At 46.2% G+C, this 27,682-nt stretch overlaps 3 pseudogenes; 1 reads left to right on the forward strand and 2 right to left on the reverse strand.

Annotated features, from left to right (window-relative positions):
* Nucleotides 1-27,682, forward strand: part of LOC141076813 (uncharacterized) — a 99,793-nt pseudogene that overhangs the window by 38,696 nt on the left and 33,415 nt on the right.
* LOC141076829 (uncharacterized) lies at nt 408-2,889 on the reverse strand (annotated as a pseudogene).
* On the reverse strand, nt 2,402-12,210 carry LOC141076828 (uncharacterized; annotated as a pseudogene).

Below are 27,682 nucleotides of genomic sequence, written 5' to 3' on the forward strand. Positions count from 1 at the left end.
AATGAAATACCATAAAAATATATCTGGCACTATATGATGCAGTTCACACTTGTCAGACAGCATACATGGATGATGGAATGAAATACCATAAAAATATATCTGGCACTATATGATGCAGTTCACACTTGTCAGACAGCATACATGGATGATGGAATGAAATACCATAAAAATATATCTGGCACTATATGATGCAGTTCACACTTGTCAGACAGCATACATGGATGATGGAATGAAATACCTGTGTGAAGAAGAGAAGAGAGGAACATCAGCTTCAATGCATTGTCTATTAGTCACTTGTTGACTAACCTTCAGGGGGTGAATTATGGGTATAGATTTACATTTGCAATTAATAAGGTTTAGTTTTATCCTTTCGTCAGCAAACATGAGGAATGACAAGAGACAACCCATTTAAGAAGGTTCAATTTTGGTTAAAACTATTCCAACATTATGAACATATAAAAGGCTTCTCCCCTATGTGACATCTCTGATGTTTATTAACAGTTGATTTCCAAGTAAAAAATGTCCCACTTTAAGAAAATGAAAAAGTGTGTGACAGCTCTGATGGAGATCAAGAAGCGCTTTCTGGTTAAAATATTTCCCACATTAACAGGAAAAAGGCTTCTCCCCTGTGTGAGTTCTCTGGTGTTGAACACAATTTGATTTCCTTCTAAAACATTTCCCACATTCTAAACATGAAAAAGGCTTCTCTCCTGTGTGGTTTCTCTGGTGCTTAACACAATCTGATTTATTGTTAAAACATTTCCCACATTCTGAACAGGAAAAAGGTTTCTCCCCTGTGTGGATTCTCTGGTGCTTAACACAATCTGATTTATTGTTAAAACATTTCCCACATTATGAGCAGGAAAAAGATTTCTCCCCTGTGTGGATTCTCTGGTGCTTAACACAAACTGATTTATTGTTAAAACATTTCCCACATTCTGAACATGAAAAAGGCTTCTCTCCTGTGTGGGTTCTTTGGTGGATAACAAACTGTGATTTATGTGTGGTGCCCCTGAGGCTCAGTCGCCACAGAGGTACTGCACGTTCTCCTAAGCTGTGGTGCCCCACCATCCTGGTAAGTTGGGAGCTCCTGACCACGCTCCACACTCACATCCCACACAATAGAGTAGTTCAGCATAACCACATTGCGGCTCTTTGCTTAGAGAGTAGCAGAGCACCTTTGGTGGTTCCCTGCTTGGAACACTAGATGTGCTGGGAGGTGGGTGGAATTTAGACTAGATATAAAAGAACGGAACAGTTCCAGGATTGAGGTTCAGTCGGGGTTCAGTCTGACAGGAGGTTGAGAGGCCACTCGTAGAGGAGTGGGGATCCCTGGAAGAAGGGATGGAGGAAGGAGTGCTGCAGCTGCCTCAGTGACCTGAGCCAGCTGGCACGGGAAAGGAAAGGAAAGAAGAAGGACATTGAACCGGACATTGAACCGAAGCCTGAGCTTCCATAGAAGGGAAAGACAAGTACGGAACGTAGGATTAAAAGGGAACACAGAAGACGTGGGTTAGAGGAAGGACCCTGCCTAGACGTTCTAAGCGCAAGGCCGGGGCCCGGTCCCCGAGGTTGTATGAATGCTAATGGTTCTGCAGCAGACACCGGTGGAGTAGTGGGCTGTAAATGCACTCCCATCTAAGACTTGGGGGCACAACAGCAACACGGATAGAGAGCCGGGACTCAGGAGTAGAGAGTCCCCAAAGCAGGCTACAGCTGTCTGCCGTACAAGTAGAGTTCTTGGGAACATCTGTCAGGAGGAACTCCAGTGTAACTCAGTACAAGGAGATCTTCACACTTAAAGGCGCTATAGAGGAGACGTTCAGAAAAGGCACATAAGTTGGCAGAGTGTGGAAGGGAGCTTTCCATCTTGCCTGGAGGTTGACTGAGTCCCTGACCCGGAGGACACAGCACAGAAGCGGGCACTACAGACTGTGAGTAAAGCTTTGGAACTACATGCCCTGGTGTCCTCCATTCCTTCCTGCGTCCGTCCGCCTGGCACTGCTACATCCCCTGCGCCAAACACTACACCATCTAAGTGTCTCCACATCTACACTGCCCTGGGACAACAGCCCTGCCTGTGGAGGACTATACCATCACTGCTGCACCACACCATCTGTCTCAGAGGATCTGTCTGCAGCATCGGCTTAACACCTCCCTTGCCGAACACCACAGGTGGCGTCACGAACTATTCATCTAACTACATTCCACCATTCACAACATCTTCCGCCATTGCTTGGGCGCCCAGGTCCACGGTCTGGGTCACCGCTGCTGTGACACGTCCCCCTGATACCGGCCCGGTACCGAGTACCCCACAGCCCTGGGAGGGCGACCCATATGTGCAAAACATTTTCCACATTCTGAACAGGAAAAAGGCTTCTCCCCTGTGTGGATTCTCTGGTGACTAACACATTCTGATTTATTGATAAAACATTTCCCACATTCTGAACAGGAAAAAGGTTTCTCCCATGTGTGAGTTCTCTGGTGCTTAACACAAACTGATTTATTGTTAAAATATTTCCCACATTCTGAACATGAAAAAGGCTTGTCCCCTGTGTGAATTCTCTGGTGGGTAACAAAATTTGATTTCTGTGTAAAACATTTCCCACATTCTAAACATGAAAAAGGCTTCTCTCCTGTGTGAGTTCTATGGTGCCTAACACTATCTGATTTTTTTTAAAAGCATTTCCCACATTCTGAACATGAAAAAGGCTTCTCCCCTGTGAGAGTTCTTTGGTGATAAACAAAATGTGATTTCCATGTAAAATACTTGCCACATTCTGAACATGAGAATGACTTCTTTGCTTTAGGAGCAGTTTGTTTTTTTATTGCCTCTTTTGTGACTTTGATTTTACTTAGTAGTCGGTAATGAATCAGAAGATGGGACCTGATTCATAGGATTAGATGACAGATCTTTGCTGTGAATGGATGATATATCTGGAGTAATGGCAATCACTTCAGTTGTATCTTGTAGGATCTCAAGATCATCAGATTTAAAAATTGAAGATATCAGCTGTCCCTGTGATCTCCTGTTACAGTCATCTGCTAAGATAATAAAAACAATTATTTTTTAATAAAATATCTTTGAGTTTTATATTTTTGAACATTTCTACTTAAACTGTCCATAAAAATGGCAAGCTATGTAAAAAACTAATTATTTACCAAGACAATGACAGTTCACAGTCTAATAGAAAACCTTGTTGGATGAACCAGTAGTGTGCGGTGTTCAACTGTTTGTTCATTCTACCTCCCAAATATTGAATTAAAAGAAACCAATCAATGCTATGTTGTAACATATCAGTATTTCTATAATAAAAAATACAGATTAATTCACATATGCAGAGTCTAACTAGCTAGCAGAAACTCTGGTCAGTGGATGAGAGAGCTATTCTGAGGATTTTGGCTGATACATCTGTTCCCTGCTTGTCAAACCTATAGGTCACTTGTCAGAACTGTCAGTATGTGACTATTTATAATGAATGGTTCTCCATAGGTTTAAGTTTCTTAGGCTAAGGTAATAACTATATGCAAAGTGTTAAAATAACTAAAGTTCTTCTAATATGGAAAAGGCTACGAATATAGCGGCAAATCACCATATGTGGTTATAGGACAGACACTAATGCAAGTCTATGGGTCAAAATAGTATAAAAGCCAGCCTAACTCTTGTTCAGGAGATCTCCCATAAGCTGGAGACTCTCGAACACACGGACCACAGCTGCTCAACTCAAGGCCATATGTAAGAACAGTTGAATGCTTGTTTTTTCCTTCAATATTTATTACGTCATGTACTCACTTTTCCTCATTTTTGTAATCACTTGTTGAATGAACAATTAAACAAGATTTATTTTATCCACAATTCAACATCGCTTTTCCTTTTTATCCTCACCGTGCTCTTACTTGAAAAGCAAGAAAGAGATATTTTTCTTCATTTTGGCGAGCTCAGGCCAGGTTGACCTTTTGTGCTAATTTAGGCTGGCATTCCATCATTATTTGTACACGAAAACACACCTGTTGTACAAAGCCTCCTCAGGAATTCCACCATTTCACGTCACAAAGATCAGACTGAATCTACAGACTACGTGTAAGGATCTCCAACCATAAAGAGCTGCATGCGTCCCATCCAGATGGAGGTCTAAGGATTTCAGTAAAGACAAAGGACCATCCAGGATCAACCCAGGAGACAAAGGATCAACCCAGGAGAGGAAAAGACGCTCCATAGGTGAGAAAATGGATTTTATACATAATTATTCTAAGAAAAGTAACATAGAGTTTAAGTATGTTCATAGTCATACAGATGCACAATTATGGTCTAGTTTGTATAATCAATGTGAAGCAGAAAATGTTAAAATTGATAAGAGGTTTTTCTCAGTAAAAAGTTACAAAGAAAGCTTCAAAATGTCATGCACATGGTCCGAGTGTACAATAATTTAGTCTTTAAGAAAACTGAAACATAAAACTTATACTGTCACACAGGAAATTAATCACACTGACACACCAGGTGACACACAGGAGTCTGGCGGAGATTACTTCGATTGTTCAAATTGTTTGATATTGTCAGAACATATTGAACAATTGGAAGATCAGATTGATACTCGGACAGAGTTATTGTCCAAATTGCGACAAGATATAAAAAAGGTTTCTGCTAACACAAGATCAACAGGTAAACAGGAGGACAGTGCTGCTGCCTCATCATTTGTACCAAACACACAAGATCCAGATGTCACAGTAGAGGATTTACAGGCAGATGACATACAACGGAAAAAATTACATGACAGAGCAGCACGCATTAATCTGAAAATACACGATCAGTTAATGAAAATTGTAAAAGACATTCCAAATTACAACGATAAGATGGACGCCTTTTATAATGCGGACATTTTTGAATCAAACACAGAAAAAATCAATCTTAATGATGAACAAAAAAATAAGATATTCAAAGTATGGCTACCTTCACATATGGGAAAAAGATTACCGACTGCACCCAGATTAAATGATGATCATGAAATGACACATAGTACAAAAGAAGACAGACTTAGACAATTGGTATTGTTTACAACCGGAGATGTGGCGCCCGTGAGGCTTCAGTCGCCACAGAGGTACTGCACCTTCTCCTAAGGTGTAGTGCCCCATCATCCAGGTAAGGTGGGAGCTCCTGACCACACTCCACACCTGCATTCCACAACCACACTCCACACCTGCATTCCACACACAGGATAGTTCAGTGGGGCCACCTAACAGCTTCAGGCTGGGGGTTAGCAGAACACCCCTTGTGGAACCCTGCTTCGTAACACGAGATGTACTGGAAGGCGGGTGGAGTGAGATGATACAAAAGAGTGGGAGGAGTGAGTTAGTGAACAGTTGGTTAGAGGAGAGAAGATGGGTATCTCAGGGACGTGCTGCAGCAGGTCCCAGTGATCTGTGCTGCTGGCACGAGAAAGACCAGAGAAAGAGACTGATAAGATTGATAACCTAACCTTCCATAAGAGAGATAGAACAGATCGGAACGAAGGAGAATAGAAGGACAGTGGGAAGCTGGTTGAAGAAAGACAGAGAACCCTTCCAGTCCAGAGAGCGCAAAGGCCGGGGCCCGGTCCCCGAGGTTGATTGGATCTTTATGTCCGGCAACAGACACAGGAGGAGTAGTGAGCCGCTAACGCCTTGCTCCCATCATAGACTTGGGACACAACAGCAACTGAATAGAGAGCTGGGATGCAGTGAGGAGTCCCCGAAGCAGGCTACAGCTGTATGTCATACAAGTAAAGACTAGGAACACCTAGAGAGAGGCATTCCAGGGTAACTAAGTACTGGAGTGCTTCGCACCTAAAGGCGCATTGGAGGAGTCGTTCAGTGAAGGTACATATTGGCGGAGTGTGGAAGGGAGAATCCTATCCTGCCTGGAGGTTGGCTGGAGCCCTGACCTGGAGAACACAGTATGGAGGCAGGCAGTTGTGTGAACTACAAACAGTGAGTAAAGCTTTGGAACTGCATACTCTGGTGTCCTCCAGTTATTCCAGCACCGCTACACCTGAGTAACAACATCTATACCATTCTGCGCCTCTCCTCATCCATTGCACCTACACTGCCCTGGGACTACAGCTCCACCTGTGGAGAGCTATACCATCTCTGCTGCACCACACCATCAGTCCCAGCGGATCTGCATGCAGCGTTGGCTCAACACCTTACTTGCCAAACACCATGGGTGGCGTCACGAACTATTCTACCATTAACTACATCACCGCCATTGATATTGGGCGCCCAGGGCCACGGACCGGGTCACCGCTGCTGTGACACATTCCCGCCTGACACTGACCCGGTACCGAGTACCCCGCTGCCCTGGGTGTGCGAGGGCGACCCAATTTTGGTGTCACGAACAGGATGACGAGACCCGATGCCATCGGGTTCTGTGTGCCTTGGATTTACAACTTTTGAAAATGTGCAGAAGACCAAATTTAATAGACTGTAAAATGGACATTAGAAATGGCCGCTGGCGCGGAGAAGGGCGTGAAGAGATGGGAGGTCCTAAGAAAAGACCGCGAAGAGTATTGGGCCGTCCCTGCCTGAATTACTATGTGACAGATGCATGGCCCACCCTCAAGGGGTTCGTATACTGGCTTGGTATGGAGGCGCTGGAAGAAGACGCCGCCCCCGGAAGGAGGGGCAGAGGAAGCCAGTGGCGAGCAGAAGGGCGGAGCAAGGAGAAGAACACCAGAACGCCATTTTGGAGAGTGAGGGAAGGAGGCCTGTGGAGCGCTGGCAAGTGCAAACCCCTGGTGCCATGGCTGACGGCTCCAACCCGAACTCCTGAATGAACCGCCAGCAATTAGAAGATGAAATCGCTGAAATGACTACCCGTCTGCAGCTACGAAGAGAAGCGCTGGAGAAGCTGAGAGCGCGCCCCGGTGGGGCCTACACCAGCGGTACCACCCTCTCCATCGGTACCCGTGGCTACCGCACTGGACTGTCCCCGGGCGGCGCTGACCTACACATCTACTTTGACCGTGCAGTTGAGCACCACCGGCCCGGAGAAGTTACCGGAGGAGCCGGGAGTGGAAGCAGAGCTCCCGCCTGGACCTGGCGCGGCTGCACCGGTCCCCAGAGACCCCTGCGGATCCAGAACCCGCAACTGCTCCTTCATCAACTGCACCGGAGCCGAGGCCGCACCGCCGGGAGACCTCAGGTATGTCCGATGTCCCTTCCCCTGAGAAGACCCGGGGTTGCCCCACCGTTGCAACGGCCGGCCAGGTTGTGTTAGACCTGGTCTGGGACCGGGAAGCCAGTCCCCGGGAGGAGATACCGGAACCCCCAACAGTGGCACCGCAGGCCCCAGTAGGCCAAAGCAGGTCCCGGGCGGAGCAGAATGAGGCCTATGGTCGAGCCACCATTAAAAAGCTGGCAGATGAGTACCGGGAGAGGGAGCAGAGGAGATTGGCTGTAATGGGCCCGGATCTGAAGAGAAAAGAGAGGACCCGTGCTGGGCATTACGGTTCCCAGGATGCAGCTGGTTAGGGGCAGGTGCTTGGGGGCAGGTGCTGAATGTGAATAAGTTGAGGGGTTTTGGATTCATCGCGGACCCCAAGCGCATTGGTGATCTGTTCTTTAACCGGCGGGATGTGGAGCCTCATCTGAGGAGAGGGCATCCAGATGGAGACCTGCAGCCTGGGGAATATGTGACCTTTACCCTGCATGAGGGATTCAGGGGATGGTACGCCCTGAATGTACAATGTATCCCTGCAGAGTTCATTGAGAGGTACCTGCCATCAAGACCAATCAATGCTCCATCCACCGGTACCCCACAGACTGCTCAGGTACCTGTTTCCAAGAACAAGGTTTCTATTGCATCACCTCCAGTTCGGCGACCCAAACCAAAGATCTCTGGCTTGACACCGTGGGAAGAGGAGTACCTGCGGATTGCTAATGACTACTTGGTATCTGGTAGCCGTTAAAATAATTTACCAAATCTCTTTACCCAGGAGGGTTTTCTTTGCACCAGTTGTGCCTTGTTTGCTATCATGTTTTTACGGCAGCACTTTTGTTGCCTGCTTTTGATTGGCAGTGTTTTTCTACAAATGGAACTGTGGAGATCATGAACACTGTGTGATCCAAAACTTTCTTGTAGTTTGCACCCCTTTGGGTGCTCTCTCTTGGTTTTACATATAAAGACTCTTTGCGAAGATGATGTTTTTGAATGGACACTTTTCGAAAAACGATGTCTACGTCAAGGGACACTGCAAGAAATCCCGGCTGGGAGCAGTGTTCAGCACTTTGCAAGAATTTTGAATGTTTTATGATAACGTATTTGATAATGTTGTGTCTTATGAAAAGTAAATGTCTTTTATAGAGTTAGAAAGGTTTTGAGATAGACTGTGAGAATTGAATAAAGACTGAAGAATTGAAAGTGACAGGTGACAGGCCAAGCGTAGATGGTCAGTGTCTTGCGTCCAGTAGAGAAAGAGAAAAAGAGAATAATTGATAGCAAATGTAATAAAGAAAATGTGTTGAGTATAGCACTTTGAATTAAGAATTGCACTTAAGTAAATTTTTGATACTAAGATAGGAAGTTAGCCTGTTTGTAACGTTTAAGAAATGTGCCTCCTACATTAGGAAGATTAGATAAGTATTGTTAAACAGCATTTAAAATTTTTTGTGTGTTCCTGTATTGTACCTTTTGTTGTCTTGCAGCCCGCGGACATGCTGTGCTTACCTGGGGGGGTATGTGGCTCCCGTGAGGCTTCAGTCGCCACAGAGGTACTGCACCTTCTCCTAAGGTGTAGTGCCCCACCATCCAGGTAATGTGGGAGCTCCTGACCACACTCCACACCTGCATTCCACACACAGGATAGTTCAGTGGGGCCACCTAACAGCTTCAGGCTGGGGGTTAGCAGAGCACCCCTCGTGGAACCCTGCTTCGTAACACGAGATGTGCTGGGAGGCGGGTGGAGTGAGATGATACAAAAGAGTGGGAAGAGTGAGGGTTAGTGAGCAGTTGGTTAGAGGAGAAGAGAGAAGATGGGTGTCTGAGGGACGTGCTGCAGCAGGTCCCAGTGATCTGGGCTGCTGGCACGAGAAAGACCAGAGAAAGAGACTGATAAGATTGATAACCTAACCTTCCATAAGAGAGATAGAACAGATCGGAACGAAGGAGAATAGAAGGACGGTGGGAAGCTGGTTGAAGAAAGACAGAGAACCCTTCCAGTCCAGAGAGCGCAAAGGCCGGGGCCCGGTCCCCGAGGTGGATTGGAACTTTATGTCCGGCAACAGACACCGGAGGAGTAGTGAGCCGCTAACGCCTTGCTCACATCATAGACTTGGGACACAACAGAGAGCCGGGCCGCAGTGAGGAGTCCCCGAAGCAGGCTACAGCTGTATGTCATACAAGTAAAGACTAGGAACACCTAGAGAGAGGTATTCCAGGGTAACTAAGTACTGAAGTGCTTCGCACCTAAAAGCGCATTGGAGGAGTCGTTCAGTGAAGGTACATATTGGCGGAGTGTGGAAGGGAGAATCCTATCCTGCCTGGAGGTTGGCTGGAGCCCTGACCTGGAGAACACAGTACGGAGGCAGGCAGTTGTGTGAACTACAAACAGTGAGTAAAGCTTTGGAACCGCATACTCTGGTGTCCTCCAGTTATTCCAGCACCGCTACACCTGAGTAACAACATCTATACCATTCTGTGCCTCTCCTCATCCATTGCACCTACACTGCCCTGGGACTACAGCTCCACCTGTGGGGAGCTATACCATCTCTGCTGCACCACACCATCAGTCCCAGCGGATCTGTATGCAGCGTTGGCTCAACACCTTACTTGCCAAACACCACGGGTGGCGTCACGAACTATTCTACCATTAACTACATCACCGCCATTGATATTGGGCGCCCAGGGCCACGGACCGGGTCACCGCTGCTGTGACACATTCCCACCTGACACCGGCCCGGTACCGAGTACACCGCTGCCCTGGGTGTGCGAGGGCGACCCAAAGACATGCCTACAGTTGATATTTTAGGGAATTTACAAACAAATATTTCCGATGATCCATTCTCTTTTTTGGTAAAATTTGAGCAGGCCTATAGAATGGTAATGGACCTTAGACCTCACGAAGAGGTCGGCCAGGTATCTATCACATAGATAGTATGTGAAAATACAGTATATACTGCTCAGGGAACACTTAACCTTCAGAGATAATTTCCAATTTGTCTGCATTACTAATTAACAGCTGTTACAATACCAAACTAGGTCGGTCCCTATAGGAGAAAAATCACAAGAATAAAACTGTATTTTCACATACTATCTATTCCTGACACTGGAGGGGCTTATAAACTTACACAGTATATAGTCTGAGGTCTGGGATCTGCCAATATGTGGCTAGTTTTCTGACTGTTTCGGATAACATGATACATGATTTTAGTTTTTTGTCTAGTCTCGCTTGAATATAAGTCAATATTAAATGGTCTCCTGATGAGCCATCATTGGTGAGGATGATGAAACCCGTAGAAATTAGAGGCTTGGAGAGTGAGTGTGTATACGTCACCTCACCCTATATACTGAACTGTGGGGTATATGTTTTTTCTATTAGTCACCTTCTGACTAACCTTCAGAGGGTGAATTATGGGTATAGATTTACATTTGGAAGTAATAAACTTCAGCTTTATCCTTTTGTCAGCAAACATGAGGAATGACAAGAGACAACCCCTTTAAGAAGATCCAATTTTGGTTAAAATGATTCCAACATTCTGAGCAAAAAAAGGCTTCTCCCCTATGTGAAGTCTCTAATGTTTATTAACAGATGATTTCCAAGTAAAATATTTCCCACATTAAGAAAATGAAAAAGGCTTCTCCTCTGTGTGACTGCTCTGATGTCTAACAAGATGCTCTTTCCCTATTTCCCACATTCTGAACAGGAAAAAGGCTTCTTCTCTGTGTGGGTTCTCTGGTGCCTAACCAAATTTGAGTTAAGGTTAAAACATTTCCCACATTCAGAACAGGAAAAAGGTTTCTTCCCTGTGTGAGTTCTCTGATGCCTAACCAAACTTGAGTTAAGATTAAAACATTTCCCACATTCTGAACAGGAAAAAGGCTTCTCCCCTGTGTGAGATCTCTCGTGCCTAACCAAATTTGAGTTAAGATTAAAACATTTCCCACATTCTGAACAAGAAAAAGGTTTCTCCCCTGTGTGAGTTCTCTGGTGCATAACACAATTTGATTTTTTGCTGAAACATTTCCCACATTCTGAACAGGAAAAAGGCTTCTCCCCTGTGTGAGTTCTCTGGTGAGTAACAAAATGTGATTTTTGTTTAAAACATTTCCCACATTCTGAACAGGAAAAAGGCTTCTCCCCTGTGTGAATTCTCTGGTGAGTAACAAAACAGGATTTTTGTTTAAAATATTTCCCACATTCTGAACAGGAAAAAGGCTTCTCCCCGGTGTGAGTTCTCTGGTGAGTAACAAAATATGATTTTTGTTTAAAACATTTCCCACATTCTGAACAGGAAAAAGGCTTCTCCCCTGTGTGAATTCTCCGGTGCCTTATCAAATGTTTGTTAATATTAAAACATTTCCCACATTCTGAACAAGAAAAAGGCTTCTCCCCTGTGTGAATTCTCTGGTGTATAACAAGGTCTGATTTCTGATTAAAACATTTCTCACATTCTGAACAGGAAAAAGGCTTCTCCCCAGTGTGACTCCTCTGGTGCCTAACCAATTTTGAGTTAAGATTAAAACATTTCCCACATTCTGAACATGAAAAACGCTTCTCCCCTGTGTGAATTCTCTGGTGGTTAACAAAATATGATTTCCGTGTAAAATATTTCCCACATTCTGAACTTGAAAATGACTTCTTTGCTTTAGGAGCAGTTTGTTTTTTATTGCCTCTTTTGTGACTTTGATTTTCCTTAGTAGTCGGTAATGAATCAGAAGATGGGACCTGTTTCATAGGATCAGATGACAGATCTTTGCTGTGAATGGATGATGATATATCTGGAGTAATGGCATTCACTTCAGTTGTATCTTGTAGGATCTCAAGATCATCAGATTTAAAAGTTAAAGATGTCATCTGTCCCTCTGATCTCCTGATACAGTCCTCTGCTAAGATAAAAAACAATTATTTTAATAAAATATCCTTGAGTTTTATATTTTTGAATGTTTCTACTTAAACTGTAGATAAAAATGGCAAGCTATGTAAAAATCTTTATTTACCAAGACAATGACAGTTCACAGTCTAAAAGAAAACCTTGTTGGATGAACCAGTAGTGTGCGGTGTTCAACTGTCTGTTCATTCTGCCTCCCAAATATTGAATAAAAAGAAACCAATCAATGTTATGTAGGCGAAAATAATACCAATTCTTATCTCACAAAAAACAAGTCCCCACTCAGGGCCATCATCTGTCAATGGAGAAACAGAGGTTCCCGCACTATTAGTGGCTCAAAGGCTGTTGAAAAGCAACAAGGTTTCCATAAACCGATCCAGCAAAATCCGCTCTCACTTCGGAGTCTTGCAGTGTGCGCAAACAACATTTAGGATCCCTGTATTTAGCAATATTATAGTGAGAAGAATCCACTTAATTTTTGGTGTGTGTCTCCTGGAGCACAATCTGGGCACTATGTGCTGGGTAAGAAAATGGCAAATGTGTAATTTTCACTCTCCAACATCCACTGCGTGTTAATTTCCTGAAAGTGGTGGTGGAGTCAAAATATTCACTCCTCCTAAGGATTATAACCCTCAGTGAATTAATTTATAAAATGGAATCACTTTATGAGGATTTCGACTATTCTGGTTTTCTGGCATTTAGTTATATTAGGGATTCTGCATATGGTGTGTCCAATCTCATCTGGGATCTGTTCCTGCTGTCCAGCTGGAGTAATCTGCTCCCTACTTCAGCCAATTGGAAAGTACCACACCCTACTAAAGCGCAAAGCACATGGCCGGAATCTGCCAGATACAGCGCTGTCTCCTCTGGTTCAGTCCTCTGTGCTCAGCTTGCGGCTTGTGTATTTGTTTCCTGTTGTGACCGTGGCCCGTTTACTGACTACTCTTGTGTCTTCTGATTCTGTATTCTGTCCTTCTGGTTCTGACCCAGCTACCTGACTATTCCTCTTGCCATCTAACACCACAGAATAGCAGGTAACACCATGGTCCAAGCCTAGGGGTCCCAGTGTAAGTCCAGATCCATGTAATGGTGTTATAGGGCGATGAGCAAGGCAATCCTTGGGATATGGAAAGCAGAGAAGATAGAGCCAAGCATGGTCATGGTGGACATCTTTTGAGCTGCCAGGTGACCATGAACAGTGCTCCCAATACATTGTGTCTGCAAACTATTCCAGCTAGATCTGCATTCAAATAGCTAAATGGCGCTCCTTCCCTCCTGAACACTGCCATGTGCCCAGACAGTAGTGTACAATTGTATGTAGGGTATAGTGCGAAGCTGGAAAATAATTTGTAAGATCCATTTGTTTCCTATTATCCTCTGAGAATAATTTATCACCACATAAAGTGACACACGTCAGATATTAATAATGGGGTCTGATTAGGACCACAAAACTGGCTGCAGGAAGAGGTTAAATCAGAGGATTTTGGACACTACTGTAATCAAACACTGTGACTATAGACAATAACATCTACTGAAATGATCAAACTCCACAGTCTCCATCAGTAATAAATGAGCAGCTAGTGGTGAAACCTCTCTGGGGTAATTAGAGTATGGGGCTCGGTGACCTCACAATTTAAACTATCGTAAGCTCCAATATTTTCTATCAGATGAGTTTCATGAAGAAATATTACACATTTATAGAGAACTGTGTATAATAGTGCAGAGCTGAGATGTCTTAAAGGGAACCTGTCAGCAGGCTTGTGCTCAGTAACCTACAGACACTGTCAGGTATACTGATTACAATGATACCTGGTGATGAAATCCGTCTTGTGGTTGTTGTATAATCTGTATTTGTAGTTTTCAGTTAATGAGATTCTCGTGCTCTGGGGCGGGGCTGGGGGTGGGGCTGTGGGCGGGGCTTTATGTGGTGCTCTGATTACATATTCATCTGTATTGGCTTATGACAGGTCGCTGACCCCTCACTGACCTGCCCCCCATTATAATAGTGATGAAAACATAGCTAGAATCAAAGGTAGATATAACAATCATATTTCTTGATTAGAGATACTCTCCATTAATCATGAAAAGCAATAATGAACCTTTGGGAGCTTAGATCGCTAGAATAGAGTCAAAAGAAGGTGTGTGTATAAGTAAAGTCATAAATTCCATCTTATCCCTGCTTATCAAAAAAAGTATGACAAAGCCTTTATTTAAATCCACCAAAACAGGGCATATAAATATACATATAAAATGCTCCACACCTTATGTACAAAAACTAATAAAATCAGGCGGACAGCAACACAACCATGGTGCGGCCACACAGGCATGAGGTAATTAAGACAGAGAGCAACACGATGTGATAGTAACCTAAGAGGAGTATTACATGTGCGAAGCTCCCTTAATCACACATGAACATGAAAAGAGGCATTTAGAAAGACAATCAAACCGCAAATGTACATTCAGCAGATAAACACTGGCAAATATAGGAATACGTATGCACACCACATATTGCCAAAGTGATAGAGTATCGTTCCGTATTATATTACCATAGACACATGTATTGTGGAGAGAAAAAAAGTAACAAAATATGAAAGCCAATGCTCACATGAGATTGAACCAAACCCTCTTACCCATGTTCAAAGATGCCTGTGCGCCACGCCAAGGCCCCGACGCACGTTTCGCTCTCGCTTCCTTATTTTTGATAATCTATAGATGACTATTGTGAGGGTTAGAAAAAGATTACAGCCAGCAAAACGTCACCAGTGGTGGCGGTGCCTGCGCAGTAGCACCTACAGTGGGGAAAAAAAGTATTTAGTCAGTCAGCAATAGTGCAAGTTCCACCACTTAAAAAGTTGAGAGGCATCTGTAATTTACATCATAGTTAGACCTCAACTATGGGAGACAAACTGAGAAAAAAAAATCCAGAAAATCACATTGTCTGTTTTTTTTTCCTTTTATTTGCATATTATGGTGAAAAATAAGTATTTGGTCAGAAACAAGCAATCAAGATTTCTGGCTCTCACAGACCTGTAACTTCTTCTTTAAGAGTCTCCTCTTTCCTCCACTCATTACCTGTAGTAATGGCACCTGTTTAAACTTGTTATCAGTATAAAAAGACACCTGTGCACACCCTCAAACAGTCTGACTCCAAACTCCACTATGGAGAAGACCAAAGAGCTGTCAAAGGACACCAGAAACAAAATTGTAGCCCTGCACCAGGCTGGGAAGACTGAATCTGCAATAGCCAACCAGCTTGGAGTGAAGAAATCAACTGTGGGAGCAATAATTAGAAAATGAAAGACATACAAGACCACTGATAATCTCCCTCGATCTGGTGCTCCACGCAAAATCCCACCCCGTGGGGTCAGAATGATCACAAGAACGGTGAGCAAAAATCCCAGAACCACGCGGGGGGACCTAGTGAATGAACTGCAGAGAGCTGGGACCAATGTAACAAGGCCTACCATAAGTAACACACTACGCCACCATGGACTCAGATCCTGCAGTGCCAGACGTGTCCCACTGCTTAAGCCTGTACATGTCCGGGCCCGTCTGAAGTTTGCTAGAGAGCATTTGGATGATCCAGAGGAGTTTTGGGAGAATGTCCTATGGTCTGATGAAACCAAACTGGAACTGTTTGGTAGAAACACAACTTGTCGTGTTTGGAGGAAAAAGAATACTGAGTTGCATCCATCAAACACCATACCTACTGTAAAGCATGGTGGTGGAAACATCATGCTTTGGGGCTGTTTCTCTGCAAAGGGGCCAGGACGACTGATCCGGGTACATGAAAGAATGAATGGGGCCATGTATCGTGAGATTTTGAGTGCAAACCTCCTTCCATCAGCAAGGGCATTGAAGATGAAACGTGGCTGGGTCTTTCAACATGACAATGATCCAAAGCACACCGCCAGGGCAACGAAGGAGTGGCTTCGTAAGAAGCATTTCAAGGTCCTGGAGTGGCCTAGCCAGTCTCCAGATCTCAACCCTATAGAAAACCTTTGGAGGGAGTTGAAAGTCCGTGTTGCCAAGCAAAAAGCCAAAAACATCACTGCTCTAGAGGAGATCTGCATGGAGGAATGGGCCAACATACCAACAACAGTGTGTGGCAACCTTGTGAAGACTTACAGAAAACGTTTGACCTCTGTCATTGCCAACAAAGGATATATCACAAAGTATTGAGATGAAATTTTGTTTCTGACCAAATACTTATTTTCCACAATAATATGCAAATAAAATGAAAAAAAACAGACAATGTGATTTTCTGGATTTTTTTTTCTCAGTTTGTCTCCCATAATTGAGGTCTACCTATGATGTAAATTACAGACGCCTCTCATCTTTTTAAGGCCGGTTTCACACTAGCGCATTTTCAACGCGCGCACGGCCGGGGGTAGCTCCGCCCCCGATCCGGCTCTCTGCCCGGCGTGCCCGCCCCTTCCTTGTAGCGCCGCCTCCTAGCGGACAGCGGCGCCTGCGATCGGCGCACCCTATCTTTAGCATAGGGTGCGCCGATCGTGCGCAGGCCGTGCGCTAGTTGCGCTTTGACCTGCGCTGCGCACTTTTGACGGTGCGCCGTGCGCGCCAAAATCCGAAAAGTTTGGCGCTACAAGGAAGGGGCGGGCACGCCGGGCAGAGAGCCGGATCGGGGGCGGAGCTACCCCCGGCCGTGCGCGCGTTGAAAATGCGCTAGTGTGAAACCGGCCTAAGTGGTGGAACTTGCACTATTGCTGACTGACTAAATACTTTTTTTCCCCACTGTATAATAAGTAAGAGATAGAGGCTACTGGACAGGGGCCACTGGTGACATTTTGCTGGATGTAATTTTTTCTCTAAGCCTCACAATAGCCACAATATTATAGGCATTATCACCAATAATATCAATGCTATTATATGCATTATGTAATAATGGGGGCAGGTCAGTGAGGGGTCAGCGACCTGTCATAAGCCAATACAGAGGAATATGTAATCAGAGCACCACATAAAGCCCCGCCCACAGCCCCGCCCACAGCCCCTCGCCAGAGCATGAGAATCTCGTTCACTGTTAATCTAATATATAAAGCTCAAAGTGTGTGTGTGTGTGTGGTATGTGTGTATGTCCGGGATAGGCATCCGCACCGTCGCAGCTACAGCCACAAAATTTGGCACAGTCACACGTCTGGACCCCGAGAGCGTCCTAGGCTATGTTGTGAGGTGAAATTTTAATCCCGCGCGTTCCAGTTCACCAAACAATTTTGCCCCTATCTACATACTGGGGGAAAAAGTGTGTGCGCGTCAAGCCCCGCCCCTCATTATGATGTCATAATGCCCCTATTTGCATACTGGGAAAGCAGTGTGTGCGTATCAAGCCCCGCCCCTCATTATGATGTCACAATGGTTGCCATGGCAACGCTGATGTCATCATAGGTTGCAAGCCCCGCCGCCACTCATTATGATGTCATAATAGTTGACTATGGGATGGAGGATGTGTGATGGGTATATGGGCACTGGACTATGGGATGGAGGATATGTATGACGGGTATATGGGCAAGGGACTATGGGATGGAGGATGTGTGATGGGTATATGGGCACTGAACTATGGGATGGAGGATATGTATGACGGGTATATGGGCAAGGGACTATGGGATGGAGGATATGTATGATGGGTATATGGGCATGGGACTATGAGATGAAGGATGTGTGATGGGTATATGGGCACGGGACTATGGGATGGAGGATGTGTGATGGGTATATGGGCGCGGGACTATGGGATGGCGGATATGTATGATTGGGAATATGGGTATATGGGCACTGGACTATGGGATGGCAGATATGTATGATGGGTATATGGGCACGGGACTGAGATGGCGGATATGTATGATGGGTATATGGGCACGGGACTATGGGATGGAGGATATGTATGACGGATATATGGCACGGGACTATGAGATGGCGGATATGTATGACAGGTATATGGGCACGGGCATGGGATGGAGGATATGTATGATGGGTATATGGGCATGGGACTATGAGATGAAGGATGTGTGATGGGTATATGGGCACTCGACTAGGGCATGGCGAATATGTATGATGGGTATATGGGCACGGGACTATGGGATGGAGGATATGTATGATGGGTATATGGGCATGGGACTATGGGATGGAGGATATGTATGATGGGTATATGGGCATGGGACTATGGGATGGAGGATGTGTGATGGGTATATGGGCACTCGACTATGGGATGGAGGATATGTATGATGGGTATATGGGCACGGGCCTATGGGATGGCAGATATGTATGATGGGTATATGGGCACTCGACTATGGGATGGCGAATATGTATGATGGGTATATGGGCATGGGACTATGGGATGGAGGATGTGTGATGGGTATATGGGCATTCGACTATGGGATGGAGGATATGTATGATGCGTATACGGGCATGGGACTATGGGATGGAGGATGTGTGATGGGTATATGGGCACTCGGCTATGGGATGGAGGATATGTATGATGGGTATATGGGCATGGAACTATGGGATGGAGGATGTGTGATGGGTATATGGGCATGGGACTATGGGATGGTGGATATGTATGATGGGTATATGGGCACTCGACTATGGGATGGCGAATATGTATGATGGGTATATTGGCATGGGACTATGGGATGGAGGATGTGTGATGGGTATATGGGCACTCGACTATGGGATGAAGGATGTGTATGATGGGTATATGGGCACGGGACTATGCGATGGAGGATGTGTGATGAGTATATGGGCATGGGACTATGGGATGGAGAATATGTATGATGGGTATATGGGCATGGGACTATGGGATGGAGGATATGTATGATGGGTATATGGGCACTCGACTATGGGATGGCGAATATGTATGATGGGTATATTGGCATGGGACTATGGGATGGAGGATGTGTGATGGGTATATGGGCACTCGACTATGGGATCAAGGATGTGTATGATGGGTATATGGGCACGGGACTATGGGATGGAAGATGTGTGATGGGTATATGGGCACTCGACTATGGGATGGAGGATATGTATGATGGGTATATGGGCACGGGACTATGGGATGGAGGATAATTATAATTTGCTATAACTAACCACAGTTAGTTACTGTGCCCGGGCAGCACCAGGGTCTTCAGCTAATTACAAATAAAGATTAAACAACAACCACAAGACAGATTTCATCACCAGGTATCACTGTAATCAGTATAACGGCGCCGACCTGACAGTGTCTGGAGGTTACTGAGCACAATCCTGCTGACAGGTTCACCTTAAATTTAGATCTCAGACATTTGGAAGCGGCAATGGAGAGATTTTTTTCAAGACTATCAGGGAGTTACAGACTCACATAAGTGAGGCCGGCCGATCCCGCCACAATCAACATATCATACAGAATAGAGAGTCAAGGGTTCAGTGCACACTCATAAGATGTATAATGCAGAATTTCATTTATTACAGTCCAAAATACTGGTCTTACAAATGAGCGGTAGTCATAAACATAGTAACCAAGGTTGTAAAAAGGGACAACAGCTACATCAGACATTTCGCCCCTCCCGGGTCTTACTCACTGAATCACTAAAAGAAAAGAATGAAATGTAAATACAACGAAACAGACAAAACTGTAAGTACGTACAAAAGAATAAGTAACATAAAAGGTAAGACCCGCTCATTTGTAAGAGCAGCTTTTTTTGGACAGTAATAAATGAAATTCTGCATTATAAATTATATGAGCGGTGAACCCTTGACTCTCTTTTATTTGGGACTTATCAGTCTGCTACACCAGCACCTCCCCTATTAGACTGTGTGCGCCTCAATACTATACCTCTGTCATCATACAGAATGAACAGGTAAAAAAGACATAATTTATTACTCTATGTAACATCCCCAACAACAACGTAAATATGAAGGGAGAACTCCATCACTAAAACAGGGTTGCCCTCATTGTGGCGGCACGGTGGCTCAGTGGTTAGCGCTGCAGCCTTGCAGCGCTGGGGCCCTGGGTTCAAATCCCAGGGCCCAACATCTGCAAGGAGTTTGTATGTTCTTCCCCGTGTTTGCGTGGGTTTCCTCCGGGTACTCCGGTTTCCTCCCACATTCTAAAGACATACTAATAGGGAATTTAGATTGTGAGCCCCATTGGGGACAGTGATGATAATGTGTGCAAACTGTAAAGCGCTGCGGAATATGTTAGCGCTATATAAAAAAAAAATAAATAAAAAAAAAATAAAGATTTATGGTGGATCATTGGAGTCACTGTGAGTCCTGACTAGAAAAGTAGAGAAAGTATTAGCGCCCCCATTTCAGGAGAGACCGTGCAGTAATCTGAATTCCTTAGGATCAATAACAATGTAATTTATGACATGGAGTGAATCCATGACACCAGGGCTGGAGCCAACACATCTCCTGCAGGCAGGAATAAATGTATATTACAGCCATCAGCCACGCACAGCTTAGAGATCTATCATGGCACAGGTGGAATGTTTGTCCTGGAGATTATCACAATCCTCCTTGAAGTTAGTTGGTTTTAATACAAATTGAAAAGTCAGGATAAAGGGAAACTCTGCTGTTATTGGACAGAAATTCACACTTGGCCTCACTGCACATTTACTGGTGTCGCTCATAAAAGGGAAGATTGGCCAGAAAGACTGGACCTGGTCTTGTAGGGACCATGAGACATTCAGCAGCACAGAAGGGAGAGAAGATTCATCCGATAAGATCTCAGGGATCTAGGAAGCCAACAGCACCATTACCCTCCGCTTTCTCTTACAGGCCCAGCATAAGATTTTTCTTCAAGTGATTTTCTATCTTGTCAGCACATTCTACGTACGCTGTCATTTGACTTCCAGGGAGTAGGTGGATCTACCAGGTTGTAAGTTCTATAGAAAAGGGCTTTCAATGCCCAAAGTCATTTGAACAGTTTTGGGTGGAGGAGAATGTTGTGGTCTAGAGGCAAAATGGTGATCATGGTAATACGGCCGGACTACACCACCGATAAAGCAGCCACAGCCGGTGACTGAGAGGAATCTGTGACTTCTCTGCATTCAGTGGTTACTACTCACCTGGGTAGTCATATGTGGGAATCTCCTCTTTACACCGCTCATCACCTCTCACATATGTCTCTGTAGTATTAATATGGGTCAGATCTTCACCCTGAAACAAATATTGTAAAAGTCACCGACAGATGGAGAAGTCCCATCTATGATCAGCTCTAATCCTGCCATCTCCACCGTTCTCATTACACAAGTATAAAACATATAATACTGGGGGATAAAACAAGACTGAGCACAAGACCTTCACAGCCGTCTACACATCATAGGGGAGATCTCCTGACACCTTCTCTCCATCTACCTGATGATCCTGAGGAGCACTGGGATCTTCTTGGTTACAGACCTGTGGAAGAAGAGGACGGGGACATCTCTCTGGTGTTGTCCTCTTACTGGATAGATCTGGAGGAAACACATACAGGGACTGAATTCATTCTCTACATACAGATAATTATAGGCCGTGTGTATTTAGTCCTGTCTATTACCTGGTGATGTGAGGGGCAGGGGAACCTCCATTATGACGTTCTTGTACAGATCTCTGTGTCCTTCTAAATACTCCCACTCCTCCATGGAGAAATAGACAGCGACATCCTGACACCTTATAGGAACCTGACACATACAATGATACCGTCATCCCCCCGATCCCTTCATAGTGTTACTGTATAATGTCCCAGCATTCCCAGCAGTGTCACCTCTCCAGTCAGCAGCTCAATCATCTTGTAGGTGAGTTCTAGGATCTTCTGGTCATTGATGTCCTCATGGATCAGGGGGTGAGGTGGAGGCCCCGTAATTGGGCTCAGGGGTCTTCCCCATCCCTCAGACACAGGGTCCTGACAGCGATCACTAGAGGTCTTCTTCACCACTGTGAAATCCTGGTAATGGAGAGACACATTAATAAATCTCACTACAGACATTCCCAGAGTCCTCACCTCTCCAGTTCTGTCCATCTGTTATTCCCATAGATAAGAATGATGTAATGTGACATCATCAGAATCTCTCACCTCTCCAGTGAGACGGAAGAGGATCTCTAGGGTGAGGTGTAACATCCTCTCCGCCATCTTGTCTCTGTCCATATCCATCCTTGATGGGTAAATCAGGAAAATTCTCTTCTGTAGAAGATCTTCACTGAGAGGCTCCGATATTGTAGAGACCTGAATGAGAAGAAGATGATCCGATGTAACATCATAAGAATCCGGTGTAATAATACAATTACTGGAGATAATAAGGGAAACATATGAGGAGATTTATTATCTTACAGGGTTTAGTTTTCTTCCCTGACATCTACTAATAAAACCTATATATTTAGGCCACAGACAACAAGCAGTTTCCTCCTCGGAGTCGGCAGCTGAACACGTTCCTCATAGACTCATCAACGTCACCATCAATTCCCATCAGAGTGAAGGAACATCGCTCCTCTATTCAGCTCTATGGGTCCAGGATGAAATCCACTGCGGCCCCTGCAAGAAAAGAGCGAAGTCTGGTGAGACCCCCGAGGCCGGAGATTTCTACAGCTGCTCTGTGAGCACAGGACCTGTCATGAGGTCACAGGAGGGGAGGAGTCAGGGGTCACATGATCAGGGGCCTCAGTGTGTGCAGGCCTCTGCTGTGCTGGTTGTCATGGTGCTGGATGAGGGGAAGTTTCTGTGTGGGGTCAGGAGGGGTTTACAGGGTGGATGTAGCGGAGCTGTGTGTGTACAAGGTGTACGGAGCGGAGCCATGTGTGTACGAGGTGTACGGAGCGGAGCCATGTGTGTACGAGGTGTACGGAGCGGAGCCGTGTGTACGAGGTGTACGGAGCGGAGCCATGTGTGTACGAGGTGTACGGAGCGGAGCCGTGTGTGTACGAGGTGTACGGAGCGGAGCCGTGTGTACGAGGTGTACGGAGCGGAGCCGTGTGTGTACGAGGTGTACGGAGCGGAGCCCTGTGTGTACGAGGTGTACGGAGCGGAGCCGTGTGTACGAGGTGTACGGCGTGGAGCCGTGTGTGTATGTGGCGCCCCTGAGGCTTCAGTCGCCACAGAGGTACTGCACCTCCTAAGGTGTAGTGCCCCACCATCCACGTATGGTGGGAACTCCTGACCACACTCCACACCTGCACCCCACACACAGGATAGTTCAGCAGGGACCCATCCATGCTTTATGCTGGAAAGTTCATAGGTTGCCTTTTGTGGTCCCTGGCTTCGTAACACGAGAGGTGCTGGGGAGGCGGGTGGAGTTAGCTATAAAAGAAGGGGAAGAGTGAAAGTTAACAGACAGAGAGACAGTTAGTTGGTTAGCGGAGAGAGAAGAGAGAAGATGGGTGTCTGAGGGACGTGCTGCAGCAGGTCCCAGTGATCTGGGCTGCTGGCATGAGAAAGACCAGAGAAAGAGACTGATAAGATTGATCATAGAATCATAGAATCGTAGAGTTGGAAGGGACCTCCTGGGCCATCTGGTCCAACCCCCTGCTCAAAGCAGGATTCGCTAAATCATCCCAGTCAGATATCTGTCCAGCCTCTGTTTGAAGACTTCCATTGAAGGAGAACTCACCACTTCTCGTGGCAGCCTGTTCCACTCATTGATCACTCTAACTGTCAAAAAGTTTTTTCTAATATCTAATCTGTGTCTCCTCCCATTCAGTTTCATCCCATTGCTTCTAGTCTTTCCTTGTGCAAATGAGAATAAAGTTGATCCTTCTACAATGTGACAGCCCTTTAGATATTTGTAGACAGCTATTAAGTCTCCTCTCAGTCTTCTCTTTTGCAAACTAAACATTCCCAAATCCTGCAACCTTTCCTCATAAGACAGGGTTTGATAACCTAACCTTCCATAAGAGAGATAGAACAGATCGGAACAAAGGAGAATAGAAGGACGGTGGGAAGCAGGTTGAGAAAGAGAGAGAACCCTTCCAGTTCAAAGAGCGTAAAGGCCGGGGCCCGGTCCTCGAGGTTGATTGGATCTTTATGTCTGGCAACAGACACCGGAGGAGTAGTGAGCCGCTAACGCCTTGCTCCCCTCATAGACTTGGGACACAACAGCAACTGAATAGAGAGCCGGGACGCAGTGAGGAGTCCCCAAAGCAGGCTACAGCTGTCTGTCATACAAGTAAAGACTAGGAACACCTAGTGAGAGGCATTCCAGGATAACTAGGTACTGAAGTGCTTCGCACCTAAAGGCGCATTGGAGGAGTCGTTCAGTGAAGGTACATATTGGTGGAGTGTGGAAGGGAGAATCCTATCTGGCCTGGAGGTTGGCTGGAGCCCTGACCCGGAGAACACAGTACAGAGGCAGGCGTGTGTGTGAACTGCAAACAGTGAGTAAAGCCTTGGAACCGCACACCCTGTGTCCTCCAGTTATTCCAGCACCGCTACACCTGGGTAACAACATCTACCCCATCCTGCGCCTCTCCTCATCCATTGCACCTACACTGCCCTGGGACTACAGCTCCACCTGTGGGGAGCTATACCATCTCTGTTGCACCACACCATCAGTCCCAGCGGATCTGTATGCAGCGTTGGCCTAACACCATACTTGCCAAACACCATGGGCGGCGTCACAAACTATTCTCCCATTAACTACACCACCGCCATTGACATTGGGCGCCCAGGGCCACGGACCGGGTCACCGCTGCTGTGACACATTCCCGCCTTGACACCGGCCCGGTACCGAGTAACCCCACAGCCCTTGGAGGGCGACCCATGTACGATGTGTACGGAGCAGGGTTGTGTGTGTACGAGGTGTACGGAGCGGAGCCGTGTGTGTACGAGGTGTACGGAGCGGAGCCGTGTGTGTACGAGGTGTACGGAGCGGAGCCGTGTGTATGAGGTGTACGGAGTGGAGCCGTGTGTGTATGAGGTGTACGGAGTGGAGCCGTGTGTGTATGAGGTGTACGGAGTGGAGCCGTGTGTGTACGAGGTGTACGGAGAGGAGCCGTGTGTGTACGAGGTGTACGGAGCGGAGCCGTGTGTACGAGGTGTACGGACCAGAGCCGTGTGTGTACGAGGTGTACGGAGCGGAGCCGTGTGTGTACGAGGTGTACGGAGCGGAGCCGTGTGTGTACGAGGTGTACGGAGCGGAGCCGTGTGTGTACGAGGTGTACGGAGGGGAGCCCTGTGTGTACGAGGTGTATGGAGCGGAGCCGTGTGTGTACGATGTGTACGGAGCGGAGCCGTGTGTGTACGAGGTGTACGGAGCGGAGCCGTGTGTGTACGAGGTGTACGGAGTGGAGCCGTGTGTACGAGGTGTACGGAGCGGAGCCGTGTGTGTACGAGGTGTACGGAGCAGAGCCGTGTGTGTACGAGGTGTACGGAGCAGAGCCGTGTGTGTACGAGCTGTACAGAGTGGAGCCGTGTGTGTACGAGGTGTACGGAGTGGAGCCATGTGTGTACGAGGTGTAGGGAGTGGAGCTGTGTGTGTATGAGGTGTACGGAGCGAAGCCGTGTTTGTGTGGACCCCTCTGTGTACTCTGTATACCCCCATCTTCAGTCACAGACCCCTCTGTGTACGCTGTATACCCCCAGCTTCGGTCTCAGACCCCACAGTGTACGCTGTATATACCCGTTTACCCCCATCTTCGGGCGCAGACCCCTGTGTACGCTGTATACACCCGTATACCCCCAGCTTCAGTCGCAGACCCCTCAGTGTGCTCTTTATACACCCGTATACCCCCAGCTTCGGTTGCAGACCCCTGTGCACACTGTATACACCCATATACCCCCAGCTTCAGTCGCAGACCCCTGTGTATACTGTATACACCTAGCTTCAGTCACAGACCCCGCGTCTCTCACACTATATACACCTGTATACCCCAGCTTCAATCTCAGATCCCTGTGTGCTCTGTATACACCTGTATACCCCCAGCTTTGGTCGCAGACCCCTGTGTATGCTGTATACACCCGTATACCCCCAGCTTCGGTCGCAGACCATTCTGTGTACACTGTGTGCACCCGTATACCCCCAGCTTCGGTCACAGACCCCTCCGTGTATGCTGTGTACACCCGTATACCCCCAGCTTCGGTCACAGACCCGTGTTCACTGTATACACCTGTTTATCCCCAGTTTTGGTCGCAGACCCCTGTGTACACTGTATACACCCATATACCCCCAGCTTCAGTCGCAGACCCCTGTGTATACTGTATTCACCTGTATACCCCCAGCTTCAGTCACAGACCCCGCGTCTCTCACACTGTATACACCTGTATACCACCAGCTTCAGTCTCAGAACCTGTGTGTATGCTGTATACACCCGTATACCCCCAGCTTCGGTCGCAGACCACTCTGTGTACGCTGTACACACCCATATACCCCCAGCTTCGGTCACAGACCCCTCTGTGTACGCTGTATACACCGTATACCCCTAGATTTGGTCACAGCCCCGTGTTCACTGTATACACCCCTATATCCCCAGCTTTGGTCGCAGACCCCTGTGTATGCTGTATACACCCGTATACCCCCAGGTTTGGTCGCAGACCCCTGTGTACACTGTATACACCTGTATATCCCCAGCTTTGGTCACAGACCCCCCTGTGTATGCTGTATACACCCGTATATCCCCAGCTTTGGTAACAGATCCCTGTGTACATTGTAGAAAAATATTCAGGATTGAGAGTCCTCAGTAGTTGATACCTTTTAATGGCTAACCGAAATGATGGTAACACGTTGCAAGCTTTCGAGACTACTCAGGTCTCTTCATCAGGCTAGACTAATACAAAATCTGAAGTCACATATTTATGCACAGTACGGCCTAGAAAAAATGCAATAGATAAGACAAGTGACGTGAAGCAGAACTATCAATATGGGAGAGGGAGAAACATAAATATAAACATTGGACCAGTTCATAGATAAGGAGTCCGGATGTTTTATGGTCCTCTGATTGGGGTCTAGTTCTGTGTTGTGATGCCCCCACAAGGTTTTAAAAGGAAATTCCTTAATTGATGTAAAAAGACATAAATCCATGCGACACATTCATTCCAGCACTGAGAGTGTCAAAGGTCGTCATAAATTTGTACTCCCAAACTCGTCTCTCTCTCTGAGAATTGAAGTTACCTCTCAATACCAGTAATTTCATATCCACGCTGCTGTGATCAGGGATACAGAAATGTTTTGCCACAGGTAGATCCATTCTTTTTTCTCTTATTGTGTGACGATGAGCATTCATCCTTGTTCTAAGCTTTTGCTCTGTCTTCCCCACATACAGACCCCCAGTTGGACATTTAGGACAAATAATTAAGTACACCACATTAGATGTAATGCAGTTGAGAGTACCTGGGATCTTGTAGTCCTGATGTGAGGTGGGGATCTTTATCTTGTCCGTGGTCATTATAAATGGACAGGTTTTACATTTTTTCTGGTTGCAAGGAAAGGTTCCTGCAGCTGTTGGAGAGGACAGGGAGCTTCTGACAATGATGCTTCTTAAATTTGGGGGCTGCCTAAAACACAGCAGTGGGGGGTCTGGAACAATGGATTTTAATCGGGCATCTTTTTGTAGTAAAGGTTGCAATTTCCGTGCAGCTCCCCTTAGCACCTCCAGATTTGGGTTGTAGGTGACCACTAGAGGCACTCGGTTATTTTCTTCTTTA

The sequence above is a fragment of the Dendrobates tinctorius genome, unplaced genomic scaffold, assembly GCF_039654945.1.
Source record: "Dendrobates tinctorius isolate UK_male_01 unplaced genomic scaffold, ASM3965494v1 ptg000430l, whole genome shotgun sequence".
Lineage (NCBI taxonomy): Eukaryota > Metazoa > Chordata > Amphibia > Anura > Dendrobatidae > Dendrobates > Dendrobates tinctorius.